This window comes from Mandrillus leucophaeus, unplaced genomic scaffold (assembly GCF_000951045.1).
Source record: "Mandrillus leucophaeus isolate KB7577 unplaced genomic scaffold, Mleu.le_1.0 Scaffold35, whole genome shotgun sequence".
Taxonomy (NCBI): Eukaryota; Metazoa; Chordata; class Mammalia; order Primates; family Cercopithecidae; genus Mandrillus; species Mandrillus leucophaeus.
The window spans coordinates 2,696,276-2,704,781 of record NW_012103698.1 but is presented as its reverse complement, the minus strand read 5'-3'; positions in this window follow the sequence as shown (position 1 = coordinate 2,704,781).

Below are 8,506 nucleotides of genomic sequence, written 5' to 3'. Positions count from 1 at the left end.
TTAGCCAGGATGGTCTTGATCTCCTGACCTCATGATCCGCCCACCTCAGCCTCCCAGAGTGCTGGGATTACAGGCGTGAGCCACCACGCCCGGCTACACATGCATTTTAAGCATTAAAGCAAGGGACAGAAACTGGTCTTTGTCTATAACTGGCCTTCAGATGTGTGATTTTTGTTTCGAGTTTTTTTTTTCTTGAAAACTAGGACAATGTAGCGATGCTTGTGCAACAGCTAAATGGAAGTGAACCACAACTTCACCCTTTAGGCACAGTATACCTGCCCACATCTTTCCTGCTCACCTGAGTCCCAACTCACTGACACTGTTTCAAATGTCTGCAGAATTTTCAGTTTGCAGTTACTACAATAAAAGATTCGTTTTGGGCTGGGCATAGTGGCTCATGCCTGTAATCCCAGGACTTTTGGATGCCAAGGCGGGTAGATCACCTGAGGTCGGGAGTTCGAGACCCTGTCTCTTATACACATCTAGATGTGTATAAGAGACAGCTCCTATTATGTATTTTGTTGTATGCTCAATGGTGTCCAATGAGTCTCCGAGGCTCTGTTCATTTTTCTGCATTCACTTTTCTGTCTGTTCCCTGGATTGCGTAAAATATGTCAACCTATTTTCATGACAGCGAATTCGTTCTTCTGATAATTCAGATCAAAAATTGAGTCCTACTAGTGACTTTTTCATTTCAGTTACTGTGTTTTTCAACATCAGAATTCTTTTTTTCTGTTTTTTTGTTTTGTTTTGTTTTTGAGACAGGATCTCACTCTGTCATTCAAGCTGGAGTACAATGGTACAATCACAGCTCACTGAATCCTTGATGTTCTGGACTCAAGTGATCCTCCCACCTCAGCCTCCCAAGTAGCTGGGACAAGGAACATACACCACCACGCCCAGCTAGTTTTTGTATTTACGTTTTACCATGTTGTCCAGGCTGGTCTCAAACTCTTGGGCTCAAGAGATCCACCTGCCTCAGCCTCCCAAGTGCTGGGATTATAGGTGTGAGCCACTGAGCCCAGCCAACATCAGAATTTCTATGGAGTTCTTTTTTAGAATGTCTTCAGTCTGGTGCGATGGCTCACGCCTGTAATCCCAGCACTTTGGGAGGCTGAGGCAGGCATAGCACCTGAGGTCAGGAGTTCAAGACCAGCCTGGCCAACATGGCGAAATCCCGTCTCCACCAAAAATACAAAAATTAGCCAGGCATGGTGGCAGGCACCTGTAATCCCAGCTATTCAGGACGCTGAAGCAGGACAATCACTTGAACCTGGGAGGCAGAGGTTGTAGTGATCGGAAATCATGCCACTGCACTTTAGCCTGGGCAACAGAGCGAGACTCCGTCTCAAAAAAAAAAAAAAAAAAAGAATTTTTGGCCATGCGCAGTGGCTTACACCTGTAATCCCAGCACTTTGGGAGGCCGAGGCAGGCAGATCACAAGGTCAGGAGATCGAGACCATCCTGGCTAACATGGTGAAACCCCGTCTCTACTAAAAAAAACAAAAAATTAGCCGGGTGTGGTGGCGGGCGCCTGTAGTCCCAGCTACCCAGGAGGCTGAGGTAGGAGAATGGCTTGAACCTGGGAGGCGGAGCTTGCAGTGAGCTGAGATAGCACCACTGCACTCCAGCCTGGGCTGACTCTGTCTCAAAAAAAAAAAAAAGAATTTTTATGTCTTCATTAATATAATCTCTACTTCATTTGACATTGTTATCCTACTTTCCTTCACAAACTATGTTTTCCTTTAGTTCTTTGAAAGTATTATAATGGGTACCATGAAACCTTTCAAATGGAACATCTGTTTGCAGTTGCAGGCAGTGTATGTTTCCTGCTTTTTTCCAGTGTATGCATCATAGTTCGCTGTTTTTTTATAAGTATCATAATTTGTTTATGGGAAACTGGCATATTTAAAATATTAGGCCAGGTACAGTGGCACCCACCTGTAATCCCAGAACTTTGGGAAGCTGAGGCGAGCAAATTGCTTGAGCTCTGGAGTTCAAGACCAGTTTGGGCAACATGGTGAAACCCCATCTCTATGAAAAATATAAAAATTAGCCGGGCATGGTGGTGCATGCCTGTAGTCTCAGCTTCTTGGGAGGCTGAGGCAGGAGGATTGCTTGAGCCCAGGAGATCAAGGCTGCAGTGAGCCATGATCATGCCTTTGCACTCCAGCCTGGCCCACAGAGTGAGACCCTGTCAAAGTAAATAAATAATAAATAAGTAATATAGTAACTAAGGGTACTGATCTGCTATTAAAGGGCTGGTCCTGTTATTTGATTGTTTGTTTAGTGACTACGTGGAATGCTTCAGTGCAGCCTGTTCCCTACTCTTAACAGTTCTTTTTTTTTTTTTTTTTTTGAAACAGAGTATCACTCTGTTGCCCAGGCTGGAGTGTAGTGCTGCCATCTTGCCTCACTGCAACCTCTGCTTCCCAGTTCAAACGATTCTCCTGCCTCAGCCTCCCAAGTAGCTGGGATTACAGGCACACACCACCATGCCCAGCTAATTTTTGTATTTTTTGTAAAGACGGGGTTCGCCATGTTGGCCAGGCTGGCCTTGAACTCCTGACCTCAGGTGATCTGCCCGCATCAGCCTCCCAAAGTGCTGGGATTACAGGCGTGAGCCACTGCACCCAGATTCCTACTCCCAACAGTTCTAAGCCTCTGATGTTGGTCACTCAGGACCATCCCACAATCTGGGATGACAGATTTTGGCAGGGATCTTTTTGACAGTGTCTTTTCCCTGAACACATCTAGTTATTAAATTCCATTCACCACTGATTGCTCTGTTCCTTTCAATAATGCCCTTGGTCACAAATTGCTTCACAGAATAATCCAATCGAATTCAGGCTCCTTTAAGGAGATGGTTGTCAAGGTCAATTTTTAAGATTTGAGATTTGTTCAGTCCCAAGGCAAGTTTCTCACAAATGTCTACCTTTCCAGTTCTCTTGGGCACACTAACCAACCCACATTTTAGTCTATATATCCAATGACTCCTCCCAATTGCCTCATCACAACCTCCACTATTTTTGAGAGAACGCTTAGGCTCAAATTCTCCCACACTCTGTTGCAAATTAAGTCAGTTCTTCTGGGAAGAGATTAGGAGCTACTTGCTTTTTTTTTTTTTTTTTCATTTCTTTTAGGAGATACTTGCTTTAAAACCTGCTTCCCCTGCTTCCATTCCTCCTTCTTCTCCCTTAGCCTGTGTTCCCAAGAACATAAACCTCTTCAATTCTCCCCTGACCTAAAACCTAAGCATCTTATTTTCTTCTGCAACACCGCTTGGCCCCAGCACAAACTTGATAATGGTTCTAAATGGCTGGAAAATGGCACTTTCAATTTCTCCATCCTACAAGACCTAGATAATTTTTGTTGAAAAATGGGCAAATGGTCTGAGGTGCCTTACATCCAGGCATTTTTCATACTTCGTTCCCTCCCTAGTCTCTGTTCCCAATGCGACTCATCCCAAATCCTCCTTCTTTCCCTCCCACCTGTCTCGTCAGTCCCAACCCCAAGCATCACTGAGTCTTTTGAATCTTCCTTTTCTACTGATCCATCTGACCTCTCCCCTCCTCCCCAGACTACTGCTCCTCAGGTCACTACCTGCCAGGCTGAATAAGGCTCCAACTCTTCTTCAGCCTCCACTCCCCAACCCCATAACCCTTCTGTTACCTCCCCTCCTCACACTCGGTCTGGCTTACAGTTTTGTTCCGCAACTAGCTCTCCCCCACTTGCCCAACAGTTTCCTCTTACGGAGGTGGCTGGAGCTGAAGGCATAGTCAGGGTACATGTGCCTTTTTCTCTATCAGACCTTTCCCAAATCAGCCAGCGTTTAGGCTCTTTCTCATCAGACCCCACTAAATATATACAGGAATTCCAATATCTAACTCTGTCCTACAATTTAACCTGGAGTGACTTAAATGTCATCCTAACTTCTACCCTCTCCCCAGATGAATGGGAAAGAGTTTTTTGTCTAGCCCAATCTCACACGGACAGCCACCAGCTTCATGAGCCAGGCCTCCAGGAAGGCATTAGAACAGTTCCCCAAGAGGATCCCCAATGGAACTATCAGGCAGATTCCCCAGGTATAGCTCAGTGAGATTACATGATTTCCTGCCTAGTTGAAGGGCTTAAAAAGGCAGCATACAAATCTCTTAATTATGGCAAACTTAAAGAAACCACCCAAGGAAAGGATGAAAACCCAGCCAGTTCATGGCTCCTTTAGCAGCAACCCTGAGATGCTTTACAGCCTTGGACTCAGAAGGGCCAGAAGGCCGTCTTATTCTCAATATGCATTTTAGCACTCAATCTGCTCCTGACATTAGAAAGAAACTCCAAAAGTTGGACTCCGGCCCTCAAACCCCAAAACAGGACTTAATTAACCTCGCCTTCAAAGTGTACAATAATAGAGAAGAGACAGCCAAGCGGCAACATATTTCTGAGTTGCAATTACTTGCCTCCACTGTGAGAGAAACCCCAGCCACATCTCCAGCAGACAAGAACTTCAAAACGCCTAAACCGCAGTGGCCAGGCTTTCCTCTAGGGCCTCCTCCCCCAGGATCTTGCTTCAAGTGCCAGAAATCTGGCCACTGGGCCAAGGAATGCCCACAGCCCAGGATTCCTCCTAAGCTATGTACCATCTGTGCAGGACCCCACTGGAGATCAGACTGTTCAGCTTGCCTGGCAGCCACTCCCAGAGCCCCCAGAGCTCTGGCCCAAGGCTCTCTGACTGACTCCTTCCTAGATCTGCTCGGCTTAGCAGCTGAAGATTGATGCTGCCCGATCGTCTCAGAGGCCCTCTGGACCATCACGGATGCGGAGCTTCAGGTAACTCTCACAGTGGAGGGTAAGTCTGTCCCCTTTTTAATCAATACAGGGGCTACCCACTCCACATTACCTTCTTTTCAAGGACCTGTTTCCCTTGCCCGCATAACTGTTGCGGGTGTTGATGGCCAGGCTTCTAAACCTCTTAAAACTCCCAAACTCTGATGCCAACTTGGACAATATTCTTTTATGCACTCCTTTTTAGTTATCCCCACCTGCCCAGTTCCCTTATTAGGTCAAGACGTTTTAACAAAATTATCCACTACCCTGATTATTCCTAGACTACAGCCACACCTCATTGTTGCCCTTTTCCCCAGTTCAAAGCCTCCTTTGAATCCTTCTTTCATGTCTCCCTACCTTCATCCACAAGTATGGGACACCTCTACTCCCTCCTTGGTGACCAGTCATGCACCCCTTATCATCTCATTAAAACCTAATCACCCTTACCTCCCTCAACACCAATATCCCATCCCACAGCAGGCTTTAAAAAGGTTAAAGCCTGTTATCACCTGCCTGTTACAACATGGCCTCTTAAAGCCTACAAACTCTCCTTATAACTGTCATATTCTACCTGTCCAAAAACCAGACAAGTCTTACAGGCTGGTCCAAGAATTCACCTTATCAACCAAATTGTCTTGTCTATCCAGCCAAACCCATATATTCTCCTATCCTCAATACCTCCCTCCACAAGCCATTATTCTGTTCTGGATCTAAAAAATGCTTTCTTTACTATTCCTTTACACCCTTCATCCCAGTCTCTCTTCGCTTTCACTTGGACTGACCCTGACACCCATCAGTCTCATCAACTTACCTGGACTGTATTGCCGCAAGGCTTCAAAGACAGCCCCCATTTCTTCAGTCAAACCCTTTCCCATGATTTACTTTCTTTCCATCCATCTGCTTCTCACCTTATTCAATATTTTGATGACCTTCTACTTTATAGCCCCCTCTACAAATCTTCTCAACGGGGCATCCTCCTGCCCTCCAACATCTGTTCTCAAAGGGATATCACATATCCTGCTCCAAAGCCCAAATTTCTGCCTCATCTGTTACCTATCTCAGCATAATTGTTCATAAAAACACACATGCTCTTGGGCCAGGCGCGGTGGCTCACGCCTGTAATCCCAGCACTTTGGGAGGCTGAGGCGGGTGGATCACGAGGTCAGGAGACTGAGACCATCCTGGCTAACACAGTGAAACCCTGTCTCTACTAAAAATACAAAAAAAAAAAAAATTATTTGGGCATGGTGGCATGCACCTGTAGTCCCAGCTACTCGGGAGGCTGAGGCAGGAGAAACCCTTGAACCTGGGTGGTGGAGGTTGCAGTGAGCTGAGATTGTGCCACTGCACTCCGGTCTGAGTGACAGAGCGAGACTCTTGTCAAAAAAACAAAACAAAACAAATCAAACAAACAAACAAAAACACGTGCTCTCCCTGCTGATTATGTCTGGCTAATCTTCCAAATTCTAACCCCTTCTACAAAGCAACAACTCCTTTCCTTCCTAGGCATGATTGGGTACTTTTGTCTTTGGATACCTGGTTTTGCCATCCTGACTAAACCATTATATAAACTTACAAAAGCAAACCTAGCTGACTCCATAGATCCGAAATCCTTTCACCACTCCTCTTTCCATTCCTTAAAAACAACCCTAGAAGCTGCTCCCACACTCGCTCTCCCTAACTCATCCCAACTCTTTTCATTACACACAGCCGAAGTACAGGGCTGTGCAGTCAGAATTCTTACACAGGAGCCGGGACCATGCCCTGTAGCCTTTCTGTTCAAACAACTTGACCTTACGGTGTTTTAACTTAGCCCTCATGTCTGCGTGTGGCAGCTGCCACTGCTTTAATATTTAGAGGCCCTCAAAATCACAAACTATGCTGAACTCACTCTCTACAGTTCTCATAACTTCTAAAATCTTATTTTCTTCCTCACACCTGATGCATATACTTTCTGTCCCCTAGCTCCTTCAGCTATACTCACTCTTTGTTGAGTTTCCCACAATTACCATTGTTCCTGACACGGACTTCAATCCAGCCTCCCACATTATTCCTGATACCACACCTGACCCCCATGACTGTATCTCTCTGATCCACCTGACATTCACTCCATTTCCACATCCTTCTTTTCTGTTCTTCACCCTAATCACCCTTGGTTTATTGATGGCAGTTCCACCAGGCCTAATTGCCACTCACCAGCAAAGGCAGGCAATGCTATAGTAGCTTCTACAGCTATCCCTGAGGTTACCACTCTGCCCTGCTCCACTACCTCTAAGCAAGCCAAACTCATTGCCTTAACTTGCGCCCTCACTCTTGCAAAGGGACTATGTGTCAATATTTATACTGACTCTAAATATGCCTTCCATATCCTGTACCACCATGCTGTTATATGGGCAGAAAGAAATTTCCTCACTACACAAGGGTCCTCCATTATTAATCCCTCCTTAATAAAAACTCTTCTTAAAGCTGCTCAACTTCCAAGGAAGCTAGGGTCATTCACTGTAAGGGCCACCAAAAGGCATCAGATCCCATTGCTCAAGGCAATGCTTATGCTAATAAGGTAACTAAAGAAGCAGCTAGCCTTCCAACTTCTGTCCGTCACAGCGTTTTTCTCCTTCTCATCTTTTTACTTTACATTTCCAGTTTTGCCTTACAAAAGGCCTCTTCTTCCTCTGTGACTCCTCCACCTACATGTGTTTACCTGCTAATTGGACAGGCACATGCACATTCGTTTTCCTTCCTCCCAAAATTCAATTAGCAAATAGGACCAAACAGCTTCCTCTTCCCCTCATGACACCAACACTTCACCACTATTTTGTTTTATTTTTCTTATTAACATAAAAAGACAGGAATAGGCCTCGACTAACTCACTGCTGAAAAGGGAAGACTCTGTATATTTTTAAATGAAGTGTGTTGTTTTACCTAAATCAATCTGGCCTGGTATATGACAACATTAAAAAAAAAAAAAACTCAAGGATAGAGCCCAAAAACTTGCCAACCAAACAAGTAATTACACTGAACCCCCTTGGGCACTCTCTAATTGAATGCCCTGGTTCCTCCCAATTCTTAGCCCTTTAATACCTGTTTTTCTCCTTCTCTTATTTGGACCTCGTGTCTCCCGTTTAGTTTCTCAATTCATACAAAAACACATCCAGGCCATCACCAATCATTCTATATGACAAATGCTCCCTCTAACAACCCCACAATATCACCCCCTACCGCAAAACCTTTCCTCAGTTTAATCTCTACCACTCTAGGTTCCCATGCCACCCCTAATACTGCTCGAAGCAGCCATGAGAAACATCACCCATTATCTCTCCAAATCACCCCCAAAATTTTCACTGCCTCAACACTTCACCACTATTTTGTTTTATTTTTCTTATTAATATAAGAAGACAGGAATGTCAGGCCTCTGAGCTCAAGCTAAACCATCATATCCCCTGTGACCTGCATGTATACATCCAGATGGCCTGAAGCAACTGAAGATCCACAAAATAAGTGAAAATAGCTAGTTCCTACCTTAACTGATGACATTCTACCATTGTGATCTGTTCCTGCCCCACCCTAACTGATCAATTGACTTTGTGACAGGTGTGTCCCACCATGCCAGGGTAATTTTTGTATTTTTAGTAGAAACAGGATTTGGCCAGGCAGATCTTGAGCTCCTTTACTCAAGTGATTC